This window comes from Macaca mulatta, chromosome 8 (assembly GCF_049350105.2).
Source record: "Macaca mulatta isolate MMU2019108-1 chromosome 8, T2T-MMU8v2.0, whole genome shotgun sequence".
Lineage (NCBI taxonomy): Eukaryota > Metazoa > Chordata > Mammalia > Primates > Cercopithecidae > Macaca > Macaca mulatta.
In genome coordinates, this window is record NC_133413.1 from 97,062,839 (window position 1) to 97,077,980 (window position 15,142).

The 15,142-nt window shown below is 41.6% G+C and overlaps 1 protein-coding gene and 1 pseudogene across 1 annotated transcript in view; both read right to left on the reverse strand.

The window, feature by feature from the left end:
- Window positions 1-15,142, reverse strand: part of CNGB3 (cyclic nucleotide gated channel subunit beta 3) — a 160,684-nt gene that overhangs the window by 9,477 nt on the left and 136,065 nt on the right. The window lies entirely within an intron of this gene.
- LOC144330651 (inositol oxygenase pseudogene) lies at window positions 6,620-14,855 on the reverse strand (annotated as a pseudogene).

Sequence of the window (15,142 nt, forward strand, 5' to 3'; positions counted from 1 at the left end):
TACGGTATTTAAAGTGTTGCAAGAATAACTACCAACTAGAATTCTATATTTAGGGAAATGACCCTTCAAAAGTAAAGGAGAAACAAAATCATTGTCAGAAAAACAAAAACAGAGGGAATCAATTGCTAGTGGCCTCGCCCTGCAAAAAATGTTTAGAGTTCTTCAGGGAGAAGGAAAATGATATAGATCAGAAACTCAGGTCTACACAAAGAAAGGAAGGACCTTTAAAAAGGCATAAATGAAAGTAAAATATTTTGTCATTCTTTTTCCTTTTCTTTTTTTTTTTTGAGACGGAGTTTCGCTGTTGTCACCCAGGCTGGAGTGCAGTGGTACAATCTCGACTCACTGCAACCTCTGCCTCCTGGGTTCAAGTGATTCTCCTGCTTCAGTCTCTTGAGTAGCTGGGATTACAGGTGTCCACCACCACGCCTGGCTAATTTTTGTACTTTTAGTAGAGATGGGGTTTCACCATATTGGCCAGGCTGGTCTCCAACTCTTGACCTCAGTTGATCTGTCCGCCTTGGCTTCCCAAAGTGCTGGGACTACAGGCATGAGCCACCATGCTCGACAATTTTTCTCATTCTTAGTTGTTCTAAAAGACAACTGTTTAATAAAGTGGTAATGTGTTTGGTAATTATAACCTATTGATAAGTGAAATGAATGACAGCAATGTCATAAGGGCTGAGAGGGAAGAACTGGAAACATTCTGTTGTAAGGCACCACATGTGAAGTGGCATAGTGTTATATGAAGGTAGGTTCAGATACGTTTAAAATGCATATTGAAAACTGTAGAGTAACCATTAAACTTTAAAAAACAAGTATAATTATTATGCTAAGAAAGAAAAAGGAAATGGAATCATATAAAATGCCCAAAGCGAGAGAAGGAAGGAAAAAAGTGGGAGGAAACTGGTGTAAGGCCAGTCATGGCTTCAAACTTGGCCACTTACCTGCACCTAGCATTAATGACAGGGTCCAGGGCTCTCCAGGCCACTTAAGAATGGACTTAGCCCTGGAAAGGTGACTCACGCATGTAATCTCAGCACTTTGGGAGGTTGAGGCAGGCAGATTGCTGGAGCCCAGGAGTTCAAGACCAGGCTGGGCAACATGGCAAAATCCCATCTCTACAAAAAATACAAAAATTAGCTGGGTGTTGTGGCACACGCCTGTAGTCTCAGCTACTTGGGAGACTGAGGTAGAAGGATCACTTGAGCCTGGGAGGTCGAGGCTGCAGCAAGCGCCATGGTCACACCAATACACTCCAGACTGGGTGACAGAGGAAGACCTTGTCTCAAAAAAAAAAAAAAAAAAAAACAGTGGAATTCCTCCTCTAAGGCAGAAAGAGTATATTTGGAATCTTTAAACATGTGCTCAATGATTTCACATTTCAAAGTTTTTTCCTTTGTGGAAAACCACTAACTTTAGTCTTTTCCTAAGGTACTCTTAAGCTCTGCCTTTATCAGAGAAGACAAGGGAAATAAATTTTACCCCATCTGTCTATGTATGTACATATCATTCTGTCTGTCATCTGCTGTCACAACCATATCTTCACTCATTCATCTAGTCAGCTTTCTTCTGTCTACCTTCTTCCCTTTCTATGAAATTGATGTTAATATTTGAAGGACAGTGATTGGATGAGTCTGTTTCATTCACATTCCCGTTGTCATGGACACAGGGTAATCCAGTAGTTATGCAAGGCTGGATGGGATTGGGGAGGTTAATTTGAACCTGAGAATATCTGTATATGTATGTTAGACTACAAGAACAGAACGGAAATAACATATTTAAATGTCAGGTTATTTTGAGATTTCTCAAGTTTTAATTAAACTTGCCTACAGGTTACACGTTTGGAGTGCTTGATGAGTTTTTAAACGGAAGAAATAGTCTGTCTGCCAGATGGATTTTGCCCAAACTCTTTCAGCAACGTTTAAAATAGCATCTTTTTTTTTTCATCTTGTCCACAAAATGCTTCTCCAGCATTCCAGCCATGGAAAGTTTCACTCATTAAATAGCCTAAATATTCCCAGCCCCACATAGAGTTTCCGAAAGAGCCCATGCTGGAGGACAAAGAGTTGAGGTTGCTATTGTGTCCCTAGGTAAAAATAGAGTGAGCAGAGCAATGGACGAGGAAACAAAGAAATGGTTCTAATCCTAGAGCCACCTCTATTTGCTGTGACCTTAGACAATAACTCAAAGACTTTTTTGATTTTCACTCTAATCATGTATTTATTAATACTTACAGTGAAGTAGGGAAAAAGGAGAATTATTAAAGCATGGTATGGTTTTTTTTTGTTTTTTTTTTTTTTTTTTTTTTTTTTTTTTTTTTTTGAGACGGAGTCTCGCTCTGTCGCCCAGGCTGGAATGCAGTGGCACTATCTCGGCTCACTGCAAACTCCGCCTCCCGGGTTTACGCCATTCTCCTGCCTCAGCCTCCCGAGTAGCTGGGACTACAGGCGCCCGCCACCTCGCCCGGCTAATTTTTTGTATTTTTAGTAGAGACGGGGTTTCATTGTGTTAGCCAGGATGGTCTCGATCTCCTGACCTCGTGATCCGCCCGTCTCGGCCTCCCAAAGTGCTGGGATTACAGGCTTGAGCCACCGCGCCCGGCCAACATGGTATGGTTTTGTGGAAAGAATACATGCTTTGGAACTAGATAATCCTACCATCTATTGTGTTTCTGAACAAATTACTAATCTCTCCTGTAGGAAGCAAGGCCATATTTAGTACCTACTATAGATATCTGATTATCTTTAAGAAGAAATAGTACTAGTGTGCCAAAGTTGGGTACTAGTGTGCCAAAGTTGGGTGAATGAACAAAAGCAGGTGTGAGAATGTCATGGAGAAATGGTGTACTCAGGGACTATGTAAGATGACTTGTATATGCAAAACTCAGTAAATGTGAGGAACAAGTATACACACACATACACACATACATTTTCACATACATACATAAATAGCATATATAACAGACATACATTTGTGTGTATGTGTGTATATATATTTATATATATTTTTTCAGACAGAGCTAGAATATTAAGAGAGTCCCTGCTCAGTCATCCATTCCAAGCTTTGTGCAGGGCTGCCACATGTAGGATTACAAATTGTGTGTTACATACAAAATGTAATGTGATTGGATCCCTCTGGAGGTGTGCAGTGTACAACCTGCACAGCTCTTTTTAGTTGAGCTACTGTATCCAGAAAGTACTCACAAGGAAAAGTAGAATACAAAAAAGCATAAATTGAATGTAGGAGCAAAAGAAAAACAAGAATGGGGACATAAAATGGAATTCATTAAAAAAATGAACACTTTGGCACCGTGGGGCTTCAAATTTAGGTATAATCCTCTGTACCATAAAAATGGATCCAGTGTTGGTTTAAAGACAGGCAGAAATATCTCCTGAAGGGCTTAGTAAAGGGGCCATTCTGCAAAGTGGTAGAAAACTTCATATTCTTGCAATAGACACAACAATAAGCTTGCTAGGAGCATTTGTAATAGAGCCCCCAGTAAAGGCTATGAATCACTTTCAAGTAAAGTTCAGTAAGAGTAAGTTTATGGATGGAAGGAGATAGGTCAGTACAATGCATTCCAGATATCCAGCTCTCTCTTTGTTGCTCAGACGTGATCAATGGCATACATTTAGAATATTCAGAGAAACAATCTGTTTTAAACATTGTCTTTCTCAGCAAGGCTTTGATAAGTACTTTTTTGGATACATCCAAGATTGTACGGATGATTGTGCTTTGAAGGTCAATCATGCAAGGGAAGATAAAGAATTCACTGTATAAATTGAAAAGAAAAGGAAAAAGATAAGTTAGGAGTACATAGAAATAGCATACTCTATAATAGGCTAGATACTCTGCCAACTTCTGGGGCTATAAAGATGACTAACACCTGCCCTCAAGCTGTTTGTAATCTAGGCATGGGGTAAGGGTGTGTGCAGATAGTCAATTAGCAAATATTATTACTACTAAGAATATTGTAATAGTGACATTAATAGATAATATTATTGAGTGCTTACTATGAGTGAGATATTTTCCCAAGTTCTTTTTTATGTTTTAATACATATAATACTTTTCAATCTTATGAGGTGGTCATGTATTAGTGTTTCTCCATTTTGACTGATGAAGAAATGAAGTCTCAGTTGAGTAACTTGCCTGGAGATACATAGCTTATAAGTTGTGGCATATGGATGCAAACCTAGTCAGGCACCCTTCTCAAGCAGATGCAATTTAGAATGATTAATGCTTTAATAATTGTAAGAAATGAAAATGTTTCCTAAAATAAAGAAGGCTCTGGTCTAAATACATTTTCTCATGTAGAATTATTTCCGCCTATATATATAAAACGAACTCTACATGCTATCAATGGAAAGAACATCACATTCAATGCTGAGTAAGGGATTAAAACTCCAAATATTTGTTCTCATTAAGCAAATTTCCAACTGGGTTTTATTTGGGAAACATGAGGTTAGATAACCTGTGTAGACTTTTTCTGAGCTATCCTTTTATCTTTGTCAACATTATTAGGAATCACTTTATTCCTTGACAACTTTAAAATTTGACTAAGCCGGGCGCGGTGGCTCATGCTTGTAATCCCAGCACTTTGGGAGGCCGAGGCAGGTGGATCACCTGAGGTCGGGAGTTCAAGACCAGCCTGACCAACATGGAGAAACCCCGTCTTTACTAAAACTACAAAATTAGCCGGGGTGGTGGCACATGCCTGTAATCCCAGCTACTCGGGAGGCTGAGGCAGGAGAATCGCTTGAACCTGGGAGGCGGAAGTTGCGGTGAGCCGAGATCGCGCCATTGCACTCCAGCCTGGGCAAAAAGAGTGAAACTCTGTCTCAAAGAGAAAAAAAAAAAAAAGAAAACTTGACTAAAAATAAATTCTAGCAAAACTTTTGTGACTGAGCAAATATCAAAGGATGTTCTAAGGCCACCTCTGCCTGGGCTTTTTGCTCTTTGCAGATACTTTGATATTCATAAAACTACTGAATGGCAAACACATGTTAGCCTAGATTTTTTTTCTGTAAAACATTTTGAGGAATGTCTGCATACATAGATTTTTAACAAAATTAAGGGTTTAGATATTACAGATATAAAATGTTTAGCCCCTTCTCCCCCTAGCAGGTCTTGATTTCAGAATCGAATTGGCCTTACAGAAGTGGATGAGCGATGAAGAATCTGGGTACAACTTCTAAGGAAGGAAAGAGGAGAAAAAGGATAATGTGGATCCTTTATTCCATGCTCCGTTTATCTTCCTTCAAGTGTGGGGAAGAATACTGAGCTATAGTACTTTGGCTGGAAAATACTGCATCAAATAAGCATATCCTAATACAGTAGCCTAACTAAATGTTTCTTTGGAGTAAAAACCGGGTAACTATGTCAAATATTTGTACAAAGTTTATAGTTTTAAAGTTTTTTTTTTTTGGCCGGGCGCGGTGGCTCAAGCCTGTAATCCCAGCACTTTGGGAGGCCGAGATGGGCGGATCACGAGGTCAGGAGATCGAGACCATCCTGGCTAACACGTTGAAACCCCGTCTCTACTAAAAAAAAAAATACAAAAAACTAGCCGGGCGACGTGGCGGGCGCCTGTAGTCCCAGCTACTCCGGAGGCTGAGGCAGGAGAATGGCTAAGCCCGGGAGGCGGAGCTTGCAGTGAGCTGAGATCCGGCCAGTGCACTCCAGCCTGGGCGACAGAGCCAGACTCCGTCTCAAAAAAAAAAAAATAAATAAAATAAAAATAAAGTTTTTTTTTTGTTGTTGTTGTTGTTTTAAGTAAATCCCTTTATTTTCTTATGTAATGACCATATCACTTTGGTGAGGTAGGTTTTTTTGTTTGCTTGTTTTGTTTTGTTTTCTCTCTCTCCTTCGAGGTCTTTATTGCCACTAGGCACAAGTGGCCATGAGAGGTGGTGGCTATAAGGGGTGAGTGGGGTTCCCCACTGAGGTAGACCCTGAAGGTGGCTGTATGCCCATGGCCAGACTTTGCTAGGCATGCTGAGGGCCAGGCCTGTGTCCAGCAGTGGTGGGGGTGGCAGGAGGGGCACCAGCACAGGATGCCAGGGCAGTACTTATCAATGAGCCCCTGGTAGTAGGGCCACAGCTTGTCCATGTCTGGCAGGTCAGGGCAGTTGGTCAAATTGAACTCCTGCACCCAGGGCAGCATGGCCAGGTCCTGCTTGCTGCACCACTGCCAGTAGTCACTGCCTGTGTGCGAGGGGAAGAAGGAGTGGAATCGGATCTTGTAGGAAGCCTCCACTGGGAGCAAGAACTTGTTGAACGTCATCAACCGGTATGTCATGCGCGTCAGTGTGAAGAGACCGCCAAACAGGCTGTGTGTGAGCAACATGGCTGTTTATTTCACCTGGGTGCAGGCGGGCTGAGTCTGAAAAGAGAGTCAGCAAAGGGAGATAAGGGTGGGGCCGTTTTATAGGATTTGGGTAGGTAAAAGAAAATTACAGTCAAAGGGGGGTTGTTCTCTGGCGGGCAGGATTGGGGGTCACAAGGTGCTCAGTGGGGGAGCTTTTTGAGCCAGGATGAGCCAGGAAAAGGAATTTCACAAGATAATATCATCGCTTAAGGCAAGGACCGGCCATTTTCATTTCTTTTGTGGTGGAATGTCATCGGTTAAGGTGAGGCAGGGCATTTGCACTTCTTTTGTGATTCTTCAGTTACTTCAGGCCATCTGGGCGTATACGTGCAAGTCACAGGGGATGCGATGGCTTGGCTTGGGCTCAGAGGCCTGACACGGAACAAGTACTCATTATGGCCCTAGGACATGAGGACCCTGCCCAGCCCACAGTGGGGCTAATACACGCCCAGTTTTGTGCTGTATCGAGGATCCTGGAGGTCGGGATTGTCCTGGAAAGTGGAGTTACAAAACCACGGAGGCCTGAGGACAGAGGCCCCCAGACACGGCCAGGACCTTCCCTACGTCATAGAAGCCCAACAAGCTGGAATCAGTCCTTGCCTGGGTGAGCTTCTGGATACCCTCTGCCATCTGGAAGGCTTGGAAGGAGGGGGTAGGTCTACACCTGGGTCCGATTCGTCCATCAGCTCATTCAGCAGGTCCACGGCCTCCATGACCTTCATTTCCTTGTAGAAAAAGCCCCCAAACCAGGCGTGCTTGCTCCTGACGAAATCCACTATCTGGTACATGTACATGAGCTTGTACGTGGTAAAGACATGGTCCAGTAGGGGACCCAACACGTAGTTCTGGAAGCCGGCCTTGTCTTTGGCAGCCTCTGGGTCCACTTCAGGTAGGTAGACCAGGGAAAGGTCTGGGTCCACTGTCACCTTCACCCTGAGAGGGATCCAAAGCGCAGGGCGGCAAGTGTGCACCTGCTGAGGGATGTCTGCAGGCCCAGCCTCCGGCTTGCCCCTGGTTTTAGACAGTTTTTTTTGTTTGTTGGTTGGTTGGTTTGCTTGTTTTTGAGATGGAGTCTCACTCTGTCGCCAGTCTGGAGTGCAGTGGCACCATCTCAGCTCACTGCAACCTCGGACTCCCTGGTTTAAGCGATTCTCCTGCCTCAGCCTCCGGAGTAGCTGGGATTACCGGCACATGCCACCATACCCAGCTAATTTTTGTACTTTTTTTTTTTTTTTTAGTAGAGACAGGGTTTCACCATGTTGGCCAGGATGGTCTCAGTTTCCTGACCTCATGATTCGCCCGCTTCAGCCTCCCAAAGTACTGCGATTACAGGCGTGAGCCACCGCACCCGGCCAGTGAGGTAGGTTCTTAACCTATACTTACAGACATGGGAACTGAGGTCTAGAATCAGTTAAGTGAATTGTTCAAGAACAAATACTTAAGAATTTCATCCCTGAAATTAAAATCTAAGACAAGACCTGACTTCACGTCAAGAGGTCTTTTCTTTAACCATAACTAGTGATGCCAACGAAGTTATTGCTGTTGTTTTAATGATACAGATTTGCCCATGGACATCAGGAAAAATAAGGGAGGAACCCAAGCAGGCTGGTGTGATAAGACATGTCAAGGTATGATTCTCAGAATCTTTTTTTTTTTTTTTTTTTGAGACGGAGTCTCACGCTGTTGCCCAGGCTGGAGTGCAGTGGCGCGATCTCGGCTCACTGCAAGCTCCGCCTCCCGGGTTCCCGCCATTCTCCTGCCTCAGCCTCCTGAGTAGCTGGGACTACAGGCGCCCGCCACCGCGACTGGCTAATTTTTTGTATTTTTAGTAGAGACGGGGTTTCACTGTGGTCTCGATCTCCTGACCTTGTGATCCTCCCGCCTCGGCCTCCCAAAGTGCTGGGATTACAGGCTTGAGCCACCGCGCCCGGCGATTCTCAGAATCTTTACTTCCTCTCTGCTGTTCCAAATGGTGGCAAAAAGCCTTGATTTAGCACTGGATAAAGTTACTTTGGGAGGAATCCTGAGGATATTTCAATGAATATTTAAGCAATGACACTGATTGTATATTTGTTCAGCGGGATATTGTGGGACTTTGATGAGGTATGCTTTTTATGCTAAGCAAAAAGGTGCAATACAAAGAGACTATATTCAAAAGGATGTAGTGAAAATGTAAATGTGTATTCTTAACACAGGTAGTGCTCACAGGTTTGAGACAGGAAAAAAATGAAAATGAAGTTTTCTCTTTCAGTATTAATCAAGTCTTATCTCTGCTCATACTTTTAATCTCCTATTGCATTGACCATTTCTGCCTTTTAGGAAAGGGGAAAAAAGGAATAACTGCCTTATTCTGATGAAGAGTAAGAATATGGAATTAAAATAGTCCAAAGACCTAAAAGTCTCCTCTGGTACCCCCATTTTAATGAGTATTCAGCAGAAATAGACAATAATGGTTTAAAGGTTAAAAGGAGTTTTAGATGATTTGTCAAAATTTTGGCCATTTCACATTGATGTAAAGTAAATATCAAAAAGAAATTCTCAGATAGGTGATTTGACTAATGTAATAGGTGAAAAGACAGAATTTAAATGTTTTGAATGAAAACCAGATATCTATAACATACAAGAATATATCAATGCCTGAATTCTACTCAATAACTTGTTATATATGATGAAAAAAGGATGGTGAACAATGAAAGAAATGCAGAAGGTAAATGATCACATTTATGAAAATAAATAGACCCATAGGAAATTAATTCATTTAGCAAATATATATGGAGGAACTATTATTTCCAGGCACTATTTAAAGGACTTAAAATTAAAATAACCTATTAAAATGCAACAGCAATGGGGATAATAAAGTCATATCAGTAATACTGAAGGACAATAGCTATACATTGTGCTTTGTAATGCAAATTGGTTCATTTTTTCTGGAAAATAATCTGCCCATATATTATAAGAGTTACAGAAATGCTTCTACCTTTTGGCCTACTTATTCCTATTTTTGGGAATTAAACCTCAAATAAATAAAAGAAAACAAGTAATTTTACAAAGATAAATATAGCAGTGTTATTCTTATAATGAAAACTGACAAAAAGGGCACAAGGCTGAATACGCATATTCATGACAAAAATGAATGTGCATTTGTACATTCACAAAGATAGAAAGATAATTACATTCACTTATTTATTCAATAACTATTTATTAGGCACTTATGTGGACCAGCCGCTGCCCTAAGGGCTGGGGATAGAGTATAGGACAAACCACATATGGTGTCTACCAGGATCCCTGGGGGCCTGTGTAAAGTGTCTTCACGCAAACTATAAAAATGTGGCTTTTCATGCACACGTATGTTTATTGTGGCTCTATTCACAATAGCAAAGACTTGGAATCAACCCAAATGTCCATCAATAATAGACTGGATAAAGAAAATGTGGCACATATACGCCATGGAATACTATGCAGCCATAAAAAAGGATGAGTTCATGTACTTTGCAGGGACATGGATGAAGCTGGGAACCATCATTCTCAGCAAACTATCACAAGGAGAGAAAACCAGACACTGCATGTTCTCACTCATAAGTGGAGTTGAACAATGAGAACACATGGACACGGGGAGGGGAACATCACATACTGGGGCCTGTCAGGGGGTGGGGATCTGGGGGAGGGATAGCATTAGGAGAAATACCTAACGTAAATGAGTTGATGGGTGCAGCAAGCTAACATGGCACATGTATACCTATGTCACAAACCTGCATGTTGTGCACATGTACCCCAGAACGTAAAGTATAATAAAAAACAATGTGGGTTTTCTGAGCATGTGCAGTCCTGTGCTTGGCTAGAAGAATGCCTCCTTTCACAAAGTGAAAGGTAACTGTGCATGAGAGGGAGCACAACAGCCAGGGCTCATGGCTCAGAAGTGGAGTGCAAACCAGGTCCCTGCCCTCCCAGTCCCTCAGTGGACATTCTGGTGCAGAGAACATTTGGCACCGCCATAGGTGGTAGTTCTGGTGCTTGCAATTTAGGAAAGAAGAAAAACATTGAAGAAATAAATGCACGAATGCATGTATAGTTACAAAGATAAGTGCTCCAAAAGAAACGAACATCATTGGATGAAAGTGTATGGCAAGGAGACCTGGGAGGCCCCTATAGTGGGGAATCCAGGAAGGCCTGAAAGAAGCTAAGATCTTGGTACAAGGGTGGGGAAATCATCCAGGTAGAGGTAACAGAATGTGCAAAAAACTCCCTGTGACTGGATAGAGTGTGGTGCATTCAAGGAACGGGAAGACAATGGGTGTTTGGATTAAAGAGAGTAAGGGCAGCTAGGCACAGTGGCTTGTACCTGAAATCCCAGCACTTTGAGAGTCTGAGGCAGGTGGATCACCTGAGGTCAAGGGTTCAAGACTAGCCTGGCCAACATGATGAAACCCTGTCTCTACAAAAATACAAAAATTTGCATGATGGCAAAACCTGTAATCCCAGTTACTTGGGAGGCTGAGGTTGGAGAATCGCTTGAACACAGGAAGTAGAGATTGCAGTGAGTTGAGATGTGCCACTGCCCCAGCCTGGGTGACAGAGTGAGACTCCATCTCAAATAAATAAAATAAAATGAAATAAAATAAAATAAAATAAAGAGAGCAAGGCAAGTCAGGTGCAACCTGAAGTAGAGAGGTAGGCAGGGGCTAGACTCTACAGGATCTCATAGATAGGGAAAATCACTTTGTTCTTATTCCTAAAAATGGCATGAAAACATTGAATGGTTTTAAGTGGGAGGGCAGTGTTATGATCAGATCTGTGTTTCCAAAAGATCCCTCTGGCTGCAGAGTGGAGACTGATTGTGGAGGATATGGTTATTGGATTTGAGTGACTTGAAGTAAGCCACTACAGTTGTCCAGTGAGAGATGGATGAACTGAAGTAGTGGCAGTGGAGAACGTAAGATACAAATGATTTGAGACCTTCTTAGATGGTAGGATTAACAGGTGTTGGAGGTGGAGTGGCCATGTAGGGTGAAGGGGAGTGTCAAGCATGTTTTTGTTTATCCCCAGTAAAATTTTGAAAGTGAACAATTTAAATAATTTGGTATTGTATTCATTTCCTAGGGCTGGTATAACAAATTAGCACAAAACAAGTGACCTACAACCACAAAAATTTATTATCTCACAGTTCTGGAGGCCAGAAGTCCAAAATCAAAATATCAGCATGGTTGTATTTCCTCTAAAGACTCCAGTGAAAATCTTTTCTTGCCTCTTTCAGTTTGTAGTGTTGCCAGGCATTTCTTGGCTATGGCTGCATTACTCCAGTTTCTGCCCTCAGTCTTCACATGGCCTTCTCCTCTTATGTCTTTTATAAAGACACTTATAAAAAGTGTCTTTAGGAAAAAGAACCCTCTTTGTCATTGAACTTGGGGCCCTTCAAGATAATTCAGGATGAACTCATCCTGAGATCCTTAACTTAATTACATCTTCAAAGACCCTGACCCTTTTTTTCAAGGTGGGTCACATACACAAGTTCCTAGGATGAGGATGTCGACTTATCTTTGTGGGAGACGCCATTCAACTCACTACAGGCATCATGTCAATTATCCTTTACATACCCCTCAGTAGGGGTTTCTAGGACTGACCTGTGTGCACACATCATTTGAGGACCACTGAAGGTTCAGCTTTTGGTTCCCAAATAACCTCTAGTAATTGCCAGATCCAAAGGACGCACTGGTCCTTGTGAAAACTTTGTCCCCCACAGCATCCTGTACACACTGTCTTCCTGGGACACAATCCATACATTTAATCACCGGGTATTGAAGTCTCCTCTAAAGCCCTTGAGGACAGCGATTGTTTCTTGTTCTCCTTTGTACCCTCATGACTAACACTGTGCCTGGCCAAGAAGGAATACACGGCCTTCTTTGAGTCACTTTCACACTATGCCATAAGGGGACCCAAATATAATTTTTTTTGTTTCTATCAAATCACAGTTAAATAATTAATTAAAAATTGCTGAAGAGCTGCTGCAAATTATTTTTGAATGGAGGTAGGATATAAGTAAAAATCACCACTTAGTATATAGTGTTTATGTAGCTGCTGGTGATCTGAAGATAAATTCTAGTTCTTTTTTTTTTTTTTTTTTTTTTTTGGCGACAGAGTCTCGCCCTGTTGCCCAGGTGGGAGTGCAGTGGTGCGATCTCGGCTCACTGCAAGCTCTGCCTCCTGGGTTCGTGCTATTCTCCTGCCTCAGCCTCCCGAGTAGCTGGGACTACAGGCGCCCACCACCACGACTGGCTAATTTTTTTTTTTTTTTTTGTATTTTTAGTAGAGATGGGGTTTCACAGTGTTAGCCAGGACGGTCTCGATCTCCTGGCCTCGTGATCCGCCCACCTCAGCATCCCAAAGTGCTGGGATTACAGGTGTGAGCCACCGTACCCGGCCTCTAGTTCTTATATTTCAGTAGCTCAGTCTGTTGGAGAGACCTGTCTGAACAAATTAATTATAAATCAGTAGTAATTACTGTAATAAAGGCACGAATGAAATGCTATGGAAGCATAGAATAAAGAGCAACTAGTTGTTTTAGGGGTTAAAGATAGCTTCAAAAAGGTGGCATTTGAAGGATGAATGAAAAATTTCCTGGGGGAGGATATTCTGAAGAGAGATGAAACCAACAGAAAATCCTATTGAAATAATAATGGCAACACAAGAAATAAAAACTCAGATGTGTTTTAAGAAAAATGTCATTTTAACAGAAACAGAATGCAGACAGGAAGTGGTTAAATACATTCAGGGTATAGGACTTGGGACTAAATGCATGTGTAAGGAAAATGATGGAGTCGGAACCACCACAGGGCCATCCCTCAGCAGACCCTGGGTCTCTCTTTTAGAAATGGGGTATCTGCACTCTTCAGATGTTAATTGGAAATGTGGTCTGGGTTTTCTCTGTGACAGGCTGTAAATCTATATTTTAGTCAGGGTTTTGCTCTTTTGGATTAATATATAATGTCCTTGAAAGCCCTTAATTTTTTTCTTCATTTTTTTTCCTGAGGAAAAAGAACTCTTTTAAAGGCTACATGATAGTGCTGGATTGAGCTCATTTTAACAAAGGTCACAGCATTTTTGAGTAGTAAACACTATTACTAGATCTTTCCAGTATCTGGATGTTTGGCAGGCATGCCTCCAGCTCTGGAATAAATGACTAGAGCTTCAGGGGTGTATGACAGCTGTGGGCCTGTGAAGCCTGTGGGTATCTGGAAAGAGGCAGATGCATCCTGTTTTCCCATAACCACAGCCAAAAAGAGAATCAAGGCAAAAAGCTCTCTTTCACTTGAATCAACCAAACTACTGAGCAGGTTTAAAGCTTGTCCATTCTACCGGCTTCAATTTGGCCTTAGAAACCAAATGGGTAATAGGAGATTTATTTGAGAAGCTGCTGTCAGGAATCTAGGATTACTTTCAGTTGCAACTCAGCTACACCTGGAATCAATTCCTAGGGTAGTTCTTCCTGTGATGATAATATCAGCAATTAACATACTTGTATTTATAAGGCTTATTCTTCAGGGAGTACTCAACCCTTGGGAAAGGTCAGCTAATTAATTTCTGCAGTGTTTCAGATTAAACTGTTGCATGTTTTATGACCTTGAAGATTACAGTGATTATTAAGTCACAAAATATTAAATCACTTTTGCAAGGACTCCCAGGAAGGAAATGATAGAAAACAGGCAAAGAACTCAGGTCTTGTACATTCTGAGAAGTGTTTCCACCACTGCCCAGGAGCAAGATCCTCAGAGGATCACCTTAACAATAATCAGTCGTTAAACAAGGAGAAAAAATTAAAGAGAGAAGCCACATTTCCAACAGAGAAATAACATGCTTCAACATTCCAAAGAAACCCTAACGATGCTCCTATGAAGTCATCTAAAATTGTCCATATTTCTGGAACACGAAGATAACTTCTTAGCAGCTATGAAATTAGAGATTGGAAATTTCTTCTGTGACGTGGTATAAAGATGACTGGAGCCCGATCCATGGAGACCCAGGTTTGAATGTTGTCCCTATAATTCATTAGCTATGGTGTCCTGGGCAAGATATAGTACTTGGCATCTTGGGATAGATGAAATAAATATATTATGAAAATATGAAATATATATTATGAAATAAATATATTAATAACTGCCTGATAGGGTACTCTTCTTTTCATTGTATGAGCCAGTATCCCAGTTCCAGACACCATCATCTTGCACTTGCGCCACCACAGTTGACTTCTAATTGGTCTCTATTCATTCTCGCTCCTCTACTGTATCTTTTCCACATAGCTGTTGAAGTCGTCTTTTAAAATAAGAATTCAGAGTGTGTCATTCTTTTGCCTAAAACCCTCTACTGGCATTCATTCATATTTAGAAAAAGACATAAATTCCTATCATGGCCTAAAAGACCATGTGTTATCTGAGCCTTGCTCACCTATTTGGCCTCATCTCCCCAGTGTTCTTACTCACTGTACTCCAGCCATATTCACCTTTCTGCCCCTTGACCAGACAAACTTGCTTTACCTCTAGGCCTTCAGTAATCAGAGAGGCTCTTCCCCCAATTCTGAATGGCTGATCCTTTACTCTTTCAAATCTCAGCTCAAATATTATCTCCCTAGAGAGGTCATTCCTGACCACTGCATCTAAGTAGTGTCCTGTTATGTTCTAACCATTTTTTCCTTCATAGCAGTTATTACAATGTGAATTCATCTTGTCTAGCTAATTAACTATTTATTATCAGTTTTCCCCGACTGTACTGTAAGCTCTTTCA